The 21,112-nt window shown below is 37.2% G+C and overlaps 1 protein-coding gene across 4 annotated transcripts in view; it reads left to right on the top strand.

Moving 5' to 3' along the window:
• The window catches only part of GRM7 (glutamate metabotropic receptor 7), an 872,629-nt gene that overhangs the window by 2,258 nt on the left and 849,259 nt on the right, over nt 1–21,112 (top strand). The gene's annotated exons all lie outside the window — the stretch shown is intronic.

Below are 21,112 nucleotides of genomic sequence, written 5' to 3'. Positions count from 1 at the left end.
TCTCCCTGCCTGATGGTACCCAAACCCAGCTAATCTCTTCCGCAGATGTACACGTTGATCCTGGCACGTTTATGCTCCTCATATGTAGAGAACCGGCCCCTCTCAAGTGCTTCCCGGAAAGGTGTTGGGCTTCAGACGGGGACTCTGTGAGACCCAGGGCTGTCACCACATCACCTCCAGGAGTGTGAAGTTTGCATTTCGGAGAGAGGAGTGCTCATCTTAGGCTGCGGCTTGTATGACCCCTCTGATCCTCTGAGCATCCCTGACAGTTTCTGAGTTCTATCATGGAGATCCTTAAAGGTTTGCAAATCCAAAAGTGCTTTGAGGCTAGCCATCACTCTGAGTTCCTTGCTTTAAGGAAGAACTTGATTTGTAGCTGAAACCCAGAATGCTTCCTTCATCTTTGAGTTTAAAGCTAGACAAGTTGAGGTAGCAGTGCAGTGGGAGACGGTGAGGTCAGAGACATTCCCTGAGAACCACTGGGGGCTGGGGGAAGTTACAGTGTTTTCCCTGTTAGCCCCTGGGGTTAAAGGCACAAAATATTTTGTGTTTAGAATTTTAAAATTATTTTGCTGCCTGTTTCTTCACTCAACATGGGCAGTACTGCAGATGAGTCTGTCTCTGTCTGAAAAAAAGAGTGAAATGTTAAAGTCAAGAAAGGGATTGCAGATTAGGCTGAGGGACTGTGTTTGCTGAAAAAGATTCCAGGGGGAGCTGATTCCTCCTGTTGTGTGAACCTGAGGCAACTTGCTAGGGGGGAACAAGGAGGGGCAGTGCTGGCCTTACACTAATTTCTCCATTCCCTGAACTGAGTAGAAAGGAACCCAACGCTAGCATTAGCATTCTGGCTTGGGACTAAAACCATCCAAAGAAAACACAGTCATTTTCCTCTAATTTGTAAATTGCAGCTATTCATGTTGGATTGAATAGCTGAGGAAAAAAGAGCCTCCAGTTTTTACCTGCATTTATTGAGAAGAGGCTGGTAGTCTGAGAAATGCACCAACTTGTAGCTTAGCATGCATGCAAGCTAGATAAAGCGGTTGGTGTGTGTCCTGGTTAATCACTGCCAATGTTAGAATCTGCATTTTGTATACCAACAATCTCTTCCAGTAGCCCTTTTGGCATGTGATCTTAGAAGCTCCTGTCATGTAATTCCAGTACCCACTTTTCCGGTTTCCATAAGCCGGCAAAATGAATACAGAGAATAATGGTACACATACCTATTGTTCAAAGGCACTCTTGGAGAGAAAAAGGACGTAGTGAATCTTCTCTGGGATTCCAAGGTTCAGTTCAATTAAGATTGTCCTATATAAAAGAAATTCCTCCAAATGATTGAATTCCTAGCTCTCCAGTGAGTTTTCTTTTTTCCTCTGGTCCCTGCAGGTAGCTGTAGGGATCATGCCAAACGGATCACTTGAGATATACATTTGTAGTAAATTAAGCCTGTAGGCTAGGAGAAGGAATACTTAGGGACTTAAATGGGGATGCTGAACACTGCAGGGAAGGAGGGAGAAATGAGATGGTAATAGATGTAACAAATGCTGCTGCCACCAGCAAAGCCAGGAATGAAGTTCTTCCCTCAAAATTTGGACCTGGGCAAGAATGAATACTGAGATATAAATAGTGTCTGTGACTTTGAATTTTTATGGGCATGCTGGTATACCAGATTGAAGAGACGAGCTTTGCAAGTCCCCTTCCTCTCCTCTCCTTACACACTGAGTGGGTTAGTAGGTGACATGTCTGAGGACAGGAATCATATCCAGTGGGTCTTCAAATCAATCCAGAAATTTGAGGCTAAAGAAATTAGTATGTGGCCAGGGCTCTGCCAACTAGAATTAAATCACTGCAACTGCCCTGCAATGTATTTTCAGCCTCAAAGAAACATCAGGGAGGAATTTCTGGAGATTTGTTCCGAGCTTGTGCAAACTAATACTCTCCTAATGCTAAGAAAGATTAAATATAAATTAATATTGACTATAAGTAACATTTTTTAAAAAAATCATCACAGAGGTGGGATGGCTTAAAGTGGAGAGGTTATATAATATGGTAACCATTAGATAAATCTTCTCTGACCACTGTTTTATGGGGAGTAAGTAAGATATATTATAGCAGAAAGTAATGGGAACATTTTTATTCAAGGCTTCTCTGTTATTGACTTGAGAGCAAACACTCCGAGAGTATAAATTACTCTTGCTACATCCTGACTCTGAATGAATAATATTTCATGTGTAGTGACATGATCTAAGCTGTAGACTTGGAATTGAATGGCATCTGATTCAGGTGGATTTTTTTTTCCTCCCAAAGGAAGTAGACGGAAAAAGTGGTCAACTCTACCCTTGTTGGAGAATAATGCAAATCTAAGTCTGTGGACCTTGTACTATAAATGAAATGCTTTAGTGAATGTGTCAGTGTTTTCCTTCTGTTAATTGAAGCTTGAATGTGATATCAAACTTTTGGGATAACATTTTATACATAAATACCTAGCTTTTTTTCCCTTTTTTCTCTCTCCAGCTTATGTAATCCTGTAGAGCTGAGCACATAGGTGGTGTGGTATTACTACAGTGGTGAAATTTGTTAAAAAAATAACTTTAACCTATACTTTTTTATAATTTCATAAGTATAGGTGTCATTGCCATTCAGAATAGTCTCTATAACAATCCCTGCCTCCACATTTACTGTGTTCTAGGAAATTTACCTAACAGATGGTGAGTAGGAAATTTTTAAAGGGGCATTTTTAAAAAGAGCAGAGGAAAGGAATGAAGACATGCACATATTATATTTGAAGATATCTCCATGTGTATTTCATGTATACATACCCGTCCAGTTATGTCTTTGGGCATTTTTCTCTTTAAGAATAATTGGAGCAATGAATACATTTACTTCAACTTAATGAACATTTAGAGATTAACAAATTATAAGTGTTGTATTTCCTACATATATACAGGTTGTATCATAGATTTCAAAGACCACACTTGAATTATACAGTGTGTTCTTGTTTCAATCCTTTCATTGATTGGCTAAGTTACCCTAAATAAATCTCTTAATTTTAATAGGCCTCATTTTCTTTATTTGTTTTTTCTTTAAAAATGTAGTTTCTAAAAGTCTGTAATCTTTTTTGTTTAGCTTGGAAAAAAACTTGCTCTTGTCAAAACTGTCTTTGCATTTCCAACTCCCACTTTGAACTTTTGGTGAGTTTGTGGGAACTTTTAAAATATATTTTCACACAGCTATTTTGGTCATTACTAGTCCAGTTAATTTCCTATATTCAGACTACTTCTGTATTATTTTGCAACTTGCTTCTCAATCTTACATATCAAGGCTATTGACAGGGAAAATGATCTCACAGGTCAGCTTACTGCATGATCATAGACACAAGGCAGGGGGTGATAATTGTGGCATTTACAGTAGCAGCAAGCTATAGCTTTCATATCTCCATGTCCTATTCCCTTCCATCTGGCAAAAATATTAGACCTTTCTCTCCCCAAACTGAGAAATGATGACATCTAGCCTATCTTCCTGGCCCCAGGGATGAGGTATCTGTCCCAGGTCAAGCAAAGCAGGTGATTGTTTCCTTTGTAGTTCATTTGACCTCATCTAGGCCAATTATAATCTTCCTCAAGATGTTTCTTTCAGAGATAAATGGGAACATTATCTCCTCTCTCTGGAATTTCTAAGCTGGGGAGATATGATTCTGTGGCTCCCAGTGGCCATCCAGCACAAGGAGAGACTTGCTGTGGCATAAAGTCAAGTAGATGTGAGCAGGGCTGAGTGGTGGGAGACAGGGCGAGCCCTGCTGATATTCTGGAACTCCTATGTTCAACTATATCTGAATCTAGATGTGTCTTTGAGTTTCTAGGACATGTTATTTTCCGAAACGCATTTCTTTTTACTATTTTGAGTTTGATTTTAGCCATGTGCAGTTGAAAGCATTATAGCAAAAACAGCCGATTTTCTACATTAAGGTAAGGTTCACTGACTGGCATTCATTCAGTGAAAAATCATACTGTAGCTGACATTTTCTTTACTTTAAACATAATTCTTTTAGCCCAGCTTTGGGACATTCAAAACTCGATGTCCTTCTCTTCCCAACATTTACTGTAATTGCTTTCAGCCTTTGTGATTACATCTTCCCTATCTCGATGCAGTTGAGAGAGAAGGTGGACACTTCTGATGTAAACTGCAGAATATATAGGCCTCCTGTCTGAAAGCTTTGGAAGCACATTTGGTTCCTTTCATTAAAGTAAATTTTTCTTTGAAATCCCCAGGGCACAGAAACATTTTCATGGCATAATGGAATATAAAGCACATTAAACTCCTGGGTCACTCTACAGTAAGCAACAAGCCTAACTCTGCCTCTTGTTCCTTTTTACATTAATTAGGCAATTAAAAACAGCTGCAAACATATTTCCTAATCACTAAAATGCACATATGACCTCTATTTAAAATGACATTTATGCAACATATAGTCAGACTGGTTAATTAATGTACCTTTTGTGAATTGACATAGTCAATATATACTTTTCCTGCACTTAAAAAATCAAAACAATAAAACCTATGTACAGGTAAATATTTGTCTGAAAGAGTATTGAGTCAGCCTTCTTCATATTATATTTCCATGTTTGACAAGTAACCTGCTTTCAACTAGATTGATGACTAAATGTTTTTTGAATTGCATTCTTAGATTATAAAGTCAAAAACTAAATAGATGAAATTTCAGTGATATAGGATACATACTATATTTATGCAAACAGACTTTCTAATCTTTTTTCAATAAAAGTAGTAGTAACCATAATAATAATTTGAGTCTTTACTGTGAGTCATTGAGCCATGTGCTAAAAGTATTTCATTTAGTTCTCACAGTATTCCTGCAATGCTCATATTTTCATCCCTATTGTTGAGCTAAGGAAACTGATTCTCATAGCACAAAGTCACATAGCTAGTAAGTGACAAAGCCTGGATTCAAACTTAGATTTGTCCGACAACACCCAGGTTGTTAATCACTATGTACACTGCTCAATTGTTGCACAAATGCATAAATGCTTAAAGAAATTATAGGTTTTTCTATCCTAAATGCATAGTGGTTTAAAGATATCACAGTTGCTGATTCTTTAAACATATCTATTTACAGAAATATATGCTTTATTTTAATCCTAAAACAAGACTTAATTCTGTCGGTCCATAGAATCTTGAGCACACAAACCCTTACCTCCAAGTGAAAAAGGCTTGTTCTCCATCATACAACAAGTATAAATAAATATAAAAAGTAATAAATATACTGTAGACTTTTCATTCAAATAATTGAGAAAAGATGTTTCTTCTTGTCTTGATTCAGTACCCACCATTATGGATTATGATGGCTCTTCCTAAACTTTATTTCATTCACTCCACTTTCTACAAACCTCAAGTGGGGAGATGCATCATTCAGATATATCTGCAAAGTGAGAGGACTGTATTAATACCATTGCTGAAAGTCAAATTGTAGAGCTCAGGAAGTACATCCTAATAAATGCAACATTAATGTTTGTGTGGGCCTTGGAAGAAAGGGTAGGAGACTTTTCAGTTTAATGGATTATTTTGCCTCTTGCTGTAAAAGAGCTGCAGCTTAATAGACTTATAATTGGTCATTTGCAGAATTCTCCATCTTTGAGTGTTGAGCTTTTGCCATTCCACGGCTGCTGACTCTTTCTTTTATTCTTGATAGATGGTAGCAAGAAAGTCACTTAAAGGGCTCAGTGTAGTCTTCTGCATTATAGTTTAAATAAAAATATTTCCATTTTTAAATTACTCTTTAAATGTTTTTGTCATGTTTTAAACTTGACTATGTTCTGAAGGTGTTAGCTCATCCACTGACTGCCTGTCTGACATGGATCAAAAAAGTACCACATTTTTCACCAGTTTACTTATCTTTGGAATGGGTATAATAAAAATGTACCTGTCTAATAGAGTAATTGCAAGGATTTCATGAAATAAGCATGGACATATTTTAGCACTGAGATTAACATGTTTAATAAATTTAAAAGCTGTGTTTAAGTTACTAGGTGGTCATTGTCAATATTCCTTAAATAATCATTATTTCTTCTCTGTTTCTTCTGCTACACTGAAAATTTACACACACACACACACAGAGAGAGAGAGAGAGAGAGAGGGAGAGAGAGAGAGCGTGCAAAAGAGAGAATAGTGAGAGAGACAGGGAGATGAAGAGTAAGAGACACACACACACACACACACACACACAACATTTTAGTGATGTTACTCAGTGGAATGAAAATTTTTATGGAACTGATTAAAGAAAATCATGAATTTCATGGACTTAAGATAACAGAAAGGCTAAGAGCAGTGGAAGTCTGGCAGCCTCACGCTTGAATTCCATTGCAGACTCCTTCTATCTGCAGAGCTTTGGGAAAGTTACTGATAATTTTATAAGCTTTACTCCTGTTTTCCTTATCTATATTTTTCCTAGAAATATTTATTAAGCACCTTCCATGTGAACTTTTCTAAGTGCTTGGACACACCTGTATAAAAGTAAAAGCTTTTCCCTCTCTCTCCTTTCCTCTTCCCTTTTTTCTTCTCCCTCTCCTTTTTTCCTTCCCCCCTCTCTCCTCCCTCCTCTATCTCTCAGCTTATACTCTCATGTGTGAAAACAGATGGATGTTATAAATACATCCTATGGCATGTTACAAGTTGGTGAACATTATGGGTAAGAAAGAGAGTGTGGAACTTGCTGAAGATTATTAGTTTGATAGTGTGAAGGGCTATACATGTGGCCTCTACTTTTAAGTAGGGTAATAGGGTAGACTTGATGGGGTCACAATTGAGCAAAGACTTGAAGTGAGGGAATTGGTACAGTGGATTTATGGTAAGACCACTCCTTGGGAGTAGGAATGACTGGTTCCAAAACTCCAAGGCAAACATGGGCCTGGCATGTTGGAGGAGTAGTGTGGAGGCTGCTGTGGCTGAGGAGAGTCAGTGAAGAGGGACAGCAGGAGGTCTTGAGGTCAGAGACATGAGGGGGCTAATTCCTGCAGGGCAATCACAGGCATTTTATCATTTACTCTAAATGTAGACAGCCAGAGGTAGGATTTTAGCAGAGGTATGAGATGGGCTTTCTCTTGTTTGAAAAGGATAACACTCTCAGCAGTATTGAGGGTAAGATCAAAAAGTAGAATCATACTACTCTAGGGAGAACAGATAGGAGGCATTTCCAGGTAAGATCGATGGTTTGGTGGCTTGAGCTTCTAAGAAGGGGAAACATTTTGAAGGTTGAAACAGGATTTCCAGGCAGATAGAATGTAGGATGTGAAAAAAAGAAAGGGATCAAGGGTTAATCTAAGATTTTGGGCCTGGGCAACCAGAAAGGTGAGATTATTACCGTCTGAAATTGAAAAGATTGAGGTGGAACAGGGTTGAGGGTTAAGAATCAGCTTTGGAGACAGAAAGTCCCAGAAGTCTGCACGTCTGAAGGAAGATCTAAACTAGAGATACATTGTGTAAAATAGATATATCATGAATAATTATCTGAAAGTGTTATTTTCAAGATTAAATGAGGAAGTGGAATTAGCACTGTAGGTTCCAAAAACACTTATTAATTACTGAAAAATAATTACCTGAAATGAAAAGAAAATTCTGTAGTTTGCTTCTGCAGTAAAACTGAACAAAATATCTAATTACTTTAATAATATTTGTGACACAGTTATTCTAGTCAGACACCATAACTACAAACATTTAGAAGAAATGTTTCTGTTTCCTGCGTTTCTCTCTGATGTTATAATTGCAACCATATTTTGTAAGGTTTAAGTTCATTATGATAGGGTGGCTCTTTAATGAGAATCTATTCTGAACTACTTAGTTAATGTAATAGCATGCTATTTATTATTATTTTATGCTTTTCATTAAACTTAGTTGTGAATTTGTCGTCAATGATACACATGATGAAATTTAGGCAGTTACATAGGTATTTAAGAAAAAAAAAGGGCTTATTTTAAAATATGCATATGCATGCTTTTTTTCAACAATTTCACCAGACATTTCATGTATTTCCTTGACTTTTTAAATTGAAAATATGACTGGGGATATTTTATTTCATAGGTTGTCAGCTCCCTTTAGGTATTGGGAAACCATTAAACAGCTTTTGTGGTTTAACCAAAATTCTGTTCACTTTTCATTTGTCTACCAGATATTGGTCCAAGCATGTATTTATAATAAAAATGCATGACTGTGTTGTCTCGATACATCTATAATTTTATTTTGATACTATCATTATGTAAGCTATATTTTAATTGTAATTATAACATGTTTTATATCAACACACATCCATTTCAAGTGTTCAGGGGAAAAGTGGTGTGTAGTGAATTTTATCAAAATATAGCTTCTGAAGAAGGAAACACAGGGTAATTGTGTAATTCTGTATTTACCATAATTAAGTTCAGTGGAGTTGGCATAATAAAATTAAGATTTGAAAAATCCCCAAACCATTGAGGCGCCATAGCTCCCTCTCCTCCACCCTTTTGCACATCAAAGAACACAGGGGTAGCATCTTTCTGTATAGAAAACAAGAAAAAAACAGGCAAGTAAATGAATGATAGGGATGAGAAGAGTGAAACTTTGGAAAGAAACATGGAAATAAAACATTTCTTTTGGATTTGGGAGGTGGGGAAGATCCACTAGTTTGTATGCCTTCCTGGGACCACAATTTCTTTAACAGTTAAGCTAAAGGTCAAAAATGCTATCTCTCCATCCTCAAGAGGAGGGTCATACTTATACTCTAATCATAGCACCCTGTTTCATTGAGAAGATTATCACAAACACTGTATTGTATGAGACAAAGTACATTGTTTTGAAATGATTGCTGTTTCCTCAGCTGGCCTCTCCAAGCCTGTATGCTCATATTCTCTCTCTCTCTCACTGTCAATCTTGCTCTTTTTCTGTCTTCATCTCACTCTCTCTCTTCCATGGACTTGGACGGAGTCTGGCGTGAAAAAATGGCTTATGGAAAAAGATCGTTGTAATTTTTATTTTTTTAGACGACAGAGTCCTGCTCTGTCATACCCTGGAGTGCAGTAGTGTGATCTCATCTCACTGCAGTCTCCACCTCCTGGATTCCAGCGATTCACCCATCTTGGTCTCCTGAGTAGCTGGGATTACAGGCACCCACCACCATGCCCGGCTAATTTTTTGTATTTTTTAGTAGAGATGGGGTTTTACCGTATCTGTCAGGCTGGTCCCAAACTCCTGACCTCAGGTGATCCACCGGCCTCGGCCTCCCAAAGTGACTGGATTACAGGTGTGAGCCACCGTTGCCGACAGTAATTTTTGTATCTATGAAAAGCAATATAGCATAATGATTAAGAATGCAGGTGCTGAACATAGTTCAAATCCCTGCTTTCCACTTGCTAACCACATGAGCTTGAGCAATCATCTGATTATCAGGGCCTCACTATCCCACATGGAGAAATAATGACAACAATAGATCTGTCGCTTAGGCCTGTTTTCAGGGTTAAATAAAGGTCTTCCTAATAGAATGTCTACAGCACAGTGAGGCCTATTATTTATTATTAATATTATTAGTGTCAGTATTTTCAGCATGCCTGGTGCTATCTTTCCTAGCCTTCTTCCACGATCCCCTAACTCTCATTCCTGTCACGCACCCTGTACAAGGGTGAGGTTGTCACAGACGTTTACCTCTGCTGGTATCTGACCCCTAGTCATCGATGAGGCTGGGCCAGTTCCTGGCATTTATTGCTGTGCATTGAAACAATCCCTGGTTGGAGAAGGGAAGTTGGGTGTTAAGGCAAAGCAGGGTCAAAGAGAGAGAATTTTCTCTCTTCTTTACCTAGGGGATTGAGCCAAGTATTCTCACATCAGAAGGAGAATCAGGCAATGGGCAAAATGCTTAATTAGTAGTTTGGTAATTGACATCAAGCTGGAGAGACTCAATTTTAACTCCTTTCCAGCATATACTGACTGAGGAACTTAAGTGTTTACTGTAACTTCTCTAAGCCTGTGTCTGCCTCTGAAAGAAAGAAATAATAATATTAGAACATAGGACGTACTGCCTACTGTTGTGAAGAATGAATGAGGAAATCCTTCTAAAGCACTAGGCACGTGTTTGGCATATAGTAAGTGCTCAATAAATGTTAGCTGCCATAACTGCTTCCACTATTCGTATTAAGTAGTTGAACAACTCTGAGGTAATTCCTTTTCTTAAATTTCACATGATCTTTTGGACAGTTTACATTTATTAAGTGTCATTTATATGGAAAACCTCAGGAGCCCAGAAGTCTTTCACTGTACTTCCAGTCAGAGCCAGCTCTGGGCAGGCCACATTAGTACCACCACTACCACCATCATCATTGCCATCATCATCAATCAACTAGTCATATTCAGTACTTTCTCTGTGCCAGATACCAAACTTGTCCCTGTATATGGATTGCATCATTTCCTTTTTTTTTTTTTTTTTTTTTTTTTCTGAGACAGAGTGCTTCTGTTTTGACATGCTGGAGTGCAATGAGACAATCTTAGCTCATTGCTACCTCTGTATATCAGGTTCAGGTGATTCTCCTGCCTCACCCTCCCAAGTAGCTGGGATTACAGGTATGCACCACCACGTCCAGCTAATTTTTATATTTTTAGTAGAGATGGGGTTTCACCACATTGGCCAGGATGGTCTTGATCTCTTCACCTCGCGATCTGCCCACCTTGGTCTCCCAAAGGAATGAATCATTTTCTTCTCCCACTCAGGTAGGAAAAGAATCTTAACATTTTACTGATAAAGACCCTGAGGTGTTAACAGGATAAGCAACTTGACCCTTAGTGAGAGAGATGGAGCTAGGATATTTGAACCTGTCTCTCTGACTTTATAAGCCCTTAAATGTTATTACACTACATCCTGGTAATAAAATATTCTTTCAGCCACTTCTATAAGAGTAGAGATGATTCTTGCTCTCCATATCTTTCTGTAGCCTATGACACTGTAGTCTCAGTACTAGGAGATAGTGAAGGGGACCTTTTCGAAGACCATTCAAGGAAAACTTGCTCCTTTCAACCCTTCCTGAATCAACTAATATTTTATTTCCTTTTTAAGAATGTTAAACATGTTCCTTTTTGCTAGTTACCTTGACCTTTTATTATTCTTACATTCTGCACATGAGTCATCCACTCTATTTAAAGTTAATTTATTTGAGGTCAAGTGTGGGGTCTTACTCATCCTGAAGTACAATTATCCTCTATAGCATCTAACTCTACGCTTTACATCTTGCAGGACTTCTGCAAATATTTATTTGAGTTTTGATGAATTGTGCTCATCAACAGTACATTAAAAGTTATGCAGAAATTATTTTCTCAGAAGGGAAACATCCTAACTAAAATTGTAACTGTTTTTAAAATAGGACCACAGAGGTCTTGGTTCTGTAGACTTTTTTTTTAATGATTAGGTATTTCATATTACCTTATTTTAATATGTATTGATAAGCCTGATGATACGGTTTGACTGTGTCCCCACCCAAATCTCATGTTGAATTGTAATAATCCCCATGTGTCAAGGGTGGGGCCAGGTTGAGGTAAATTGAATCATGGGGGTGGTTTCCCTTATAAGGTTCTCCTGGTAGAGAATAAATCTCATGAGATCTGATGGTTTTATAAGTGAGAGTTCCCCTGCACAAGCTCTCTTGCCTGCTGTCATACAAGGCATGGCTTTGCTCTTCATTGGCCTTCCTCCAGGTGTGAGGCCTCCCCAGCCATGCGGAACTGTGAATGTGTTAAACCTATTTTCTTTATAAATTATCCAGTCTTGAGTATGTCTTTATTAGCAGCATGAGAACAGACTAATCCACTGAGTTTTCTTCATCAATACTATGAAGTTTCACTTGCTTATAATTTAGTTTATTGATTATGTTGTTAACTTATCCATTTAAAAAGATATCATTTGATCATGTCAGAGATATAGTATGGAGGGGAAGTACATTTTAGAACCATAAATTGGTTTTCTAGAAAAGTAGCATAAAGAACTGGAGTTTTCTCATATTTCTGTAAAACTCATTAATTGTCTTATTTTTATAATTTTATTCATTCAGGAGGTACAAAGCTTTCTTAAAAGGGTTTAATCTCAATTTGTTCATATTTCTCTCCTCAGTCTTGATGGGAAGCTATTAGGATGAATGGAAGAAAGTTATTATGGCATGAATCAAAGGTTACTGGGTAGGTGTCAGGGCCTTGAGCTTTTCTGCTTGTTTATTTCTCCCCCATTAATATTAGCTAATGTGTTGGGTGCTTTCTGGGTACAAGACACTTTGCTGGCTATGGCAAATGGATTGTTTCATCCAAATTTTTTGAGAGTCATACAGTGAAAATGCATGGCATTATGACCCCTACATTGCATACATGGAGCAGAGCCTTTGAAGTGCATATATACTCATGTTAAAATATGATGAAGGTGGAACTTGAACTCAGGTCCATGTGACTGACAAGTTAGAGGTCTTTACGACTAATTTTTTTTTTTAGACAGAATCTTGCTCTGTCATCCAGGCTAGCGTGCAGTGGTGCCATCTGGGCTCACTGCAACCTCCACCTCCTGGGTTCAAGCCATTCTTATGCCTCATCCTCCTGAGTAGCTGGGATTACAAGTGCCCACCACCACCCCCAGCAAATTTTTGTATTTTTAGTAGAGACGGGGTTTTACCATGTTGTCCAGGCTGGTCTCAAATTTTTGACCTCAGGTGATCCACCCACCTCAGCCTCCCAAAGTGCTAGGATTATAGGGGAGAACCATCACACCTGGCCTACCAATAAATTAAAGTTGTGTGACCCTACCAGAGTGAATTATGTAGCTTCTCTAATTTCCTCAGCTCTTTTTAATTAAGTTTTTGTCTGGTTGCAAGCTTACAGGAGGTGAGGAGTGTGGAGAGGAATTTCAGACAATTGAATGGAATTTTCCTCAATATGGGTGAGGGCTATTTTATGACACCAACAAATTCATTCATTCAAAATATATTGAGTAGCTACTATGTGCAAAGACATTTCTCAGCACATGAATCAGGTTAGTGAGCTCCACTTTCTTAAACTTACCACAGCAGGCAGAAAATTCTGGTACTCATTTGCCTGCTGTATGGAGGGATTTGATGCTGGGAGCCTAGCTAGTCCCACACTGTCAAAACCAAGACAAACTCACAGGAGTTAATAGGCCCCTCCATGCCAGGATACAGCAGCACACTTGGATCTTACTATTGTTGACTGGGATTAATGATAAAATAGCTTTGGGTTTGTTATGAAAAGTGGGTATATTCATGGACTTGATGGTTCTATATAGATATGTAGATACATCATATATCATCAGCCTGCAGCTACCTTCCATCTCCTGCTGCTCCCACTTCTACATGCCAAGCAAGGGCCTTCTCATCTCACTTATGAATAAGATTTTAACAATAGCAATGGGGCCTAGCATCACCTAGTAACCATATCACTGACTAAAGCAGTGGTTTTTCAAATTTGCCCTTTGATAGACTCCTGAGGTAGATTGAGATTTTCTTGCAAGAGTAGAAAATAGTCTTTCTTTATAATTCATGGGAATAAAATAGGCCACTGGATTTAATTTCCTCAATTTAAAAATTTTCATGTAGATGTATATGAACAATTTTAAATTGAGGATATATACACACATATATGCCTCCACAGATACAAACACACACACACACACACACACACACACACACACACACACCTATGACTTCTGCTAGTAAGTAACAAATGAAATTATTAGTAGCTCTGTACACACATATAAGCAGGGAAGTAGCTGATCAGATTTGATTCAATAACTTACTTTTTTTTATGAATTTGTGGTTATAATTCTAGCTACAGATACATTTGCTGGAGAAAATATTTCTTCTGCCTTCCACAACAAAATTCCACTTATTTAAGTCTAATACAACATATCCCAAATGCCTTAGTGCAATTTTAATTTTTAATAGCTTCAGAAGTGTGAAATTACAAACATGTTCCCAAAAAATGATTTGAAAGTTTAATTATTTAAATTTCTCTATATATTTATATTTGTGTATTTTGAAAAATCAGTATTTAATTGTATTTGTTTGTTTCTGTCCTTCTAATTGAAGATGACAAACATTGAGTTGAAGACCAAAAAGTTGTAACTAAATATATGTTACTCAAAATTATCAAAACTAAAAAGATGACCAAGAAATTGAAATGATTAGACTTTTGAAGGGTGATTGTGTGTGTGTGTGTGCGTGTGTGTGTAGTAATTTTTTTTTTTTTTTCTGAAAAAATTGATCTTGAAGCCTTACTAAGATTTTAGGGACACCTAGTTTAATGAGCAAATACTTTGTGCCTGGGACTGCAGTATTAACTCGATATTTAAGAGATTAACATAAAATAATAAAAATAATGCAAAAACAGCAACATATCCTCTTAGACATGGAGGAAAATTTCACTGGGGAAATGGACCAATACATCACACACTAGTAAAATAGCAAAGGCTCTTAAACATCATGTTGCTGAAGAATCACATCCCAGACATGCTAAGCAGGCAAATTACAGATCCCGTCTCCTGCTGGACAGGTATAAGGCTCTAGAAAGTATATTTTTCTTGAATGTTCTCAGGAGATTCTGAGATGGGTGTTTTCAGTTGTCCTCAACCTTTAGTCTGCATCAGATATGCCTGAAAGTCTTGTTAAAACACACATTGCTGATCTCCACCTTCAGAGTTTCGGGATCACTATTGCATTTCTGACGAGTTCCCAGGTGTTGCTGATGTCACTGGTCCAATGACCATGTTTAAAAAACCCCTTGCTTACAGAAAATACGTTCAGTAGTGGATTTGTCTTTCATGAAAGAAAGGTGTACAGAGAACCACAGGAGTGCAAAGGGCCTCTACCCAAAATTGGCCAAAGGTAATCTAAAAATTAGCTAGATTTTACTGAAACAAGCAAGATTATGAGAACTTTATTTGAATTACCCCATTTAATATTTTCAGTAAGATACGTAAGTCCTACTTAATGTCCCCAATTTACAGATAAATTGATTTACCCAAGTCATATAACCAGTAAATAGCAAATTAAGAATTCAAATCTAGAAAGTCTGATTTCAGAGCCCAGATACTTTTTTACACTTACATTGTTTTCAATTGAAAAATGGGAATTGTATTACATTTATAGAATGCATTGTGATGTTTTTGATATATGAACACAGTGGAGTGATTAGATCAAGAAAATCACACTTACTTGACATTGTTTTATGGCAATACATTTGAAATGTATTCGCTTAGTTATTTTCAAACATATACTACACCTTTAATTGTTCTGTTTTACTTATTTTGCTTAATCATTCTGCTTATACAGGAGTAAATGTGGTCAGCCAAGGCTTTCTGGAGGAATTGACCTCTGAGTGTAATTAGAAAGATGAGTGGACATAAAAGTATTACTATTTTTTAAAAGATGTTGTGAATAGTATCAAGACTTTTAAAGCAGCCAGACCTCACCACACAGTTACCTCAAGCAAATCTGATGATCAAAGTCTAGAATAGGGAGATAACTATGGGATGCTGGGAAGAATTCTGGAAACCTGAGGTTAGAATTCAGTATCTATTTATAACAAGTTTGACTGAAATAATAGAACCTAAATAAAAGTTACTGACCTGACTTTCCTCATGTAACAGTTTGGAGATTGTTTCTGTGTTAATTCAGCTGCTAAGTGGTGTCCATAAAGGAACAGATTCTCTTATCTTTCTGTCCTCTCACCTCTAGTGTGTCACAGTGACCTCCATAGAGGCAAGATGATTACTGAATCTGCAGTTGCATTCCCAACGTTTAAGGTGGAAGAAAGAGTATTTAAAAGGGGAGCTGCATCTCAATCCTGGAGCAAAGTATTTATCAAATATCATCATCGGACTTTCACTTAGATCTTATTAGCTAGGGCTTTAAACTGGTCACCTTAGTTTTAAGGATATTAGGGATTTGACAATCAGGGTTTTGATAGCAGGAAATGAGGGGAGAGTGGGTTGTTAATCAGACAGCTCGCAGAGTGTGCACAGACTTCCTTCCCAGTCTCCTCGACAAATAACTCCAAATTCTACTTTATTTCATACATTTCACTTTGAAGAATAGTGGCGAAAATTACTTATCTGTAAATAGCCTCCTGCAAAGGGTACAATTATATAATTATTCAACCCCCTAGAGAGTCTCTTTCTTCTAAAAACTCTTTGAAAAATGTTCAAGGTTGAGGATATTTTGATCTTAATTTAGTAACTTGTAGTTGATTATCCTGGAATGACATTCTCTTTCTCTGCAGATGTCCTGTTGGGCTTAGAAAATTCTGGAAGAAGTGGACAGAGAATTCTTACAGTTCGCATATAAACAATATGAATCTTTTGGAAGAAAAATTTATTCAGGGACTAAAAGGCCATTTATGACTGATTTTTTTCCTCTCTATATATTTTCACAAATTTTCCTTCCCCACATGCCTTTGAGCAAATCTGTTTGATATCACCCCATTCACTTCTTCTGTCAGAATTCTTTATTACTAAGAATTCTTCAGCATTCCATCTCTCACTCCTCTTTGTCAAAAACATTTCTCAGAGTCTTTATTCTTTGTCATCTCATTTTTGGACTCATCTCTTAAACTAAAAAAGGAGATTGCTGCTATGGCTCCTCCAAAAGCTTGGAGAACTTCCCTTTGCAAAAAAAAAAAAAAAAATGTAGAGCTATTAACTTAAAAAGTAAGCAATGCATGTAATGCTTTTAATAATTTATTAAAAGTCTATTATATTTATTATAAGTTATAATTCATTATACGTTTATCTCTCAGTTACTCTGTAGTTCAGTTTGTACTTCACTGGCTTGCCAATCAGTTTTCTGTTCAGTGATTTAAGAGCCTACCATTTCCATTATGCGCCTATCCGTTATCTCAAAAGGGAAAGGAGGAAGGAAATTTCAAGCTCAATTGTACACTCATTATTCCTCACATATACATTATGTTTTTTTCTTTTAATTTTTATTTTTAGTTCTGAGGTACATGTGTAGGATGTGCTGGTTTGTTACATAGGTAAACATGTACCATGGTGGTTTGTTGCACGTATCAACCCATCACGTAGGTATTAAATCCAGCATGCATTAGCCATGTTTCCTAATGCTCTCCTTCCCTCCACCCCACCCCTGATAGGCCTCAGTGTGTGTTATTCCCCTCCCTGTGTCCATGTGTTCACATTTTTTGGCTCCCATTTATAAATGAGAACATGTGGTATTTGGTTTTCTATTCCTGTGTTAGTTTGCTAAGGATGATGGCTTCCAGCTTCATCCATGTCCCTGCAAAGGACTTGATACTGCTCATTTTATGACTGCATAGTATTCGATGGTTTATATGTACCACATTTTTTTTATTCAGTCTATTGGTGATAGGCATTGGGTCTAACACCCAGAATCTACAAGGAACTCAAACAAATTTACAGGGAAAAAAACCTAATTAAAAATGGGCAAAGGACACAAACAGATACTTCCCAAAAGAAGACATTTATGAAAGTAACAAACATGAAAAATGCTAAACATCACTGATCATTAGAGAAATACAAATTAAATATGCATTCTTGTAAAATTTCTGGTAACATTCTGTGGGCCACTAAGCAGTAATGTGGCCATACCTAGATGCGTGGAGGTGGGGAATACTATCCTAGGCATCCTTATCGCAACACCTCTACAATCTGGGGGTGCTAAAAATGTTTAGTCAATAGGTGGTCATTTCTACCACAATTACCAATTAGTCTCAGGCAATTGAAGTGTGTGTGTGTGTGTGTGTGTGTGTGTGTGTGTGTGTGTGTGTGTATGTGTATTAGTGTGAGCTGAAACTTGATGAAGTCCACCTTACAAAATGTATATAAATCCAATTGCTGTTCACTGTTTATTTTTCCCAGTTGAAGATGATTACTGTTTCTCTTCATCCTCTACCTCACATCCACCTTAGTATCAGTGTGGTAAAAACTGAAGGAAGTTATTCCAAGGTCTCCAATGCTTTAAAAGGTATAGCATACCCAGACCCTAACAGTTTTACTCTGTACAACTTTTACCAAATCCAAATGTTGAATCTGTGGAAAACGAACACAGAAAAAAAAGGCTGATTTTCTTTTGCACAAACACTCTGAGTCATGGTACAGGGTAATTGGAAAATTAGGGAAATCTAAAGCTTCTTGTTGAAAATTAAGATACTTTTAATTATGAAAGTAGCAAAAACTCATTGTGGAAACTACAAAAATTAAAAAGATATAAAGGAAAAAGTATAACCCAGGAATGGTAGCATTCGCCTGTAGTCTCAGTTTCTCCAGAGCCTAAGGCTGGATCTGCTTGAGCCCAGGAGTTTCAGCCTGCTCTGGGCTATCGTTGTACCACTGCCCTCCAGCCTGGGCAATACAACAAGACCCTGTCTCCAAAAAATATATATATAAATAAATAAAAAGTATAAATAACTTTAAATCCTATTATCCCATTTCCAATAAATGATCTTCATAACATTCTTGAATTTTTTTGTTTGTTTGTAGGGGTACAAGCAAATATATGATACTTTTAATTATTAGACTAAATCATAAAAATGTTTTATATCAGTTTTTACTTATTAGTATATACTAAGCATAATTCCATGTCATTTAATAAGACTATATCATAAATTTAAGTAGTTCAGCAGCTTTCATTATTTATGTAACCAGTTTCTTAACACTCAAAATTTAGGTTTGTCTCTCTCTTTTCTTTGGCACTACAAAAAATGAGAAAAACGTTCTTGTTCATATGCCTTTCTGCATTTATACATTTCCTTAGAATGACGTTTTAGGTATTAAATGGCCACTTTTCAATTTGGGTACATATTGACATATGGTCCTACAGAGCAGTTGCACTACCTTACCCTTCTATCAGCAATTTAACGTCATGTGTAGTTTCTCACACTCTCTCCTGTATCAGCATTATCCATTTATTTCATTTGTGCCACTCTGATGGTAAAACATGAGACCTACATGATTCTAACTATATTTTTTTGGTTAATAAGAGTGAGATTAAACTTATTTTAACATATTTATTGGCCCTTTGTATTTCTTCCTTTGTGACTTTATGACCTTTATCCATTTTTTCACATTGATTTACAGTAACTTTTTATATATTAAAGTGTTTATTGTTTGTTATATTGTTTTCAATGTAATTTTTCTTTTTTGATTTATAAATTATAATCTCATGTTTATAGAAATTCTTTAATATTGTCCATTCTATTACAAAACACTTTAATAATGCAGACACAGGGAGAAATCATTAGTCACTTTCTTACATTTTATAATTAATGTATTTCCTTTGCCAGTATGTGAATATAACTCCCTCTTTTATATTATGGCTGGAATAATTTATTCCCTCTGAAAAGGATTATAGCCTCTATGAAGCTGTAAAGCGGGATTTTATAGGGCACATAGAATATACAGAAAAAATGAAAGGCCATAAATCACAGTCCATTGGTGATTGCCTTATTTATAAAGAAGGCATTTTAGGTTGTATACTTGTCATCTGAAGCATCATTAATTTTGTTGGCATTAGCAAAAACAGCCCAGGAAAGCTTCACAGAAAGAAGTGAGTGGTTGCGGGAGCAGGAAATAGCCCCTGTCTCCTCCAGAACAGCAAGGACTTTAAACCATGAGTATCCTGCTTATAGGATCTCGATCTGGTCAGCCTACCCAACATGTGTTGTCAAGTAGGGAAAGTAGATTTGAGAAGTCTGAGAAGTTATCCTTGGTCTCCTCTGGAAATGAGCAGAAAAGTACTGTGTAGGGCAGAGATGATCAACACAAGATCTGGAGACTTGGAACTCCCCAACTCCCCTACAATCCTTAAAGTCAGTGTGAGACAAAATGTCCATATATATTACATTGATGGCAGTATCAATGAGATGACATTTAGTCCTCTAAAATTCCAACATGTTTTTGCAGTGTGCCATCCATTGGCAAATGGGCAAAGCCATTTGACAGATCTATTCAGTACAATGAATGAATCTGACACTCACATTTTGAAAAACTGAAATTATATCCATTTATCAGGAACAGTGGCTACTTGTTCTGTTTTATTTGTCCAGGTAGAACTAGATGACATTGCAGGCAGTGAGATGTTACCACATTTGACCCCTGGAGCTGTCCAAAAATGGAAGGAGCTGCTTCATCAGGTAGTTAGTTCCTTGTCATTGGAAGTATTAAGTAGGTTTGTATCACCAGCGAGTTAAAGAGCCTATTTATTATTTCTGTGATATTGTACACACTAGGACAGTCAGGTTAGTATAAAGAATTCCTCACAATGTAATAGGACAGTTTTAAATATTTTTATTTGATTAGGCACAATCTTATAAAAAAAATCACCATTTTGATCATGTAAATATGGCTTTATTTTCTTTTGTGACCTAACTGTGTAGTCTTGGGCAAGTCACACGGGTTTTATTTATTTATTTATTTATTTAGTCAGTCAGCCAGTCAGTCAGTCAGTGAGTCAGTCTGAGATGGAGTCTTGCTCTGTCTCCCAGGCTGGAGTGCAGTGTATAAAAATCTCAACTCACTGCAGTTCTTGCCTTTGGGTTCAAGCAATTCTCCTGCCTCAGCCTCCTGAATAGCTGGGTTTACAGACACCCGCCACCACACTCGGCTAGTTTTTGTACTTTGAGTAGAGACAGGTTTTCACCATGTTAACCAGGCTGGTCTCAAACTCCTGGCCTCGTGATCCACCTGCCTCGGCCTCCCAAAGTTCTGGGATTACTGACATGAGCCACCGTGCCTGGCAGGACAGTTTTCTTTATGTGAGGTAGAAATAACACATGCCTTTAAAGACTACCGAAAGATGAGTGGTGTTCGTGAACTCCTCCAATACTCCACATGTATCCCTTATTTCTATAGCTAATTTGCATTAATGAAATAAAGCATTCTTAGTATAAGTCTGAGTAGATGAGAATTTAAGTGAAGTTACTATACACACCTGATGCAGGACAGGCAAGCCCCCAAATTGAGGCTTAGCCCAAGAGGGTTCTTAGTGTCACTCAGGAAAGAATTCAAAGACAAGCTGGTGGTATTAAATTGCAACTTTTATTGAAGCAGTAACCTACAGCAGCA

This window comes from Saimiri boliviensis, chromosome 8 (genome assembly GCF_048565385.1).
Source record: "Saimiri boliviensis isolate mSaiBol1 chromosome 8, mSaiBol1.pri, whole genome shotgun sequence".
NCBI lineage: Eukaryota > Metazoa > Chordata > Mammalia > Primates > Cebidae > Saimiri > Saimiri boliviensis.
This window is presented reverse-complemented; position numbering and strand designations above follow the sequence as displayed.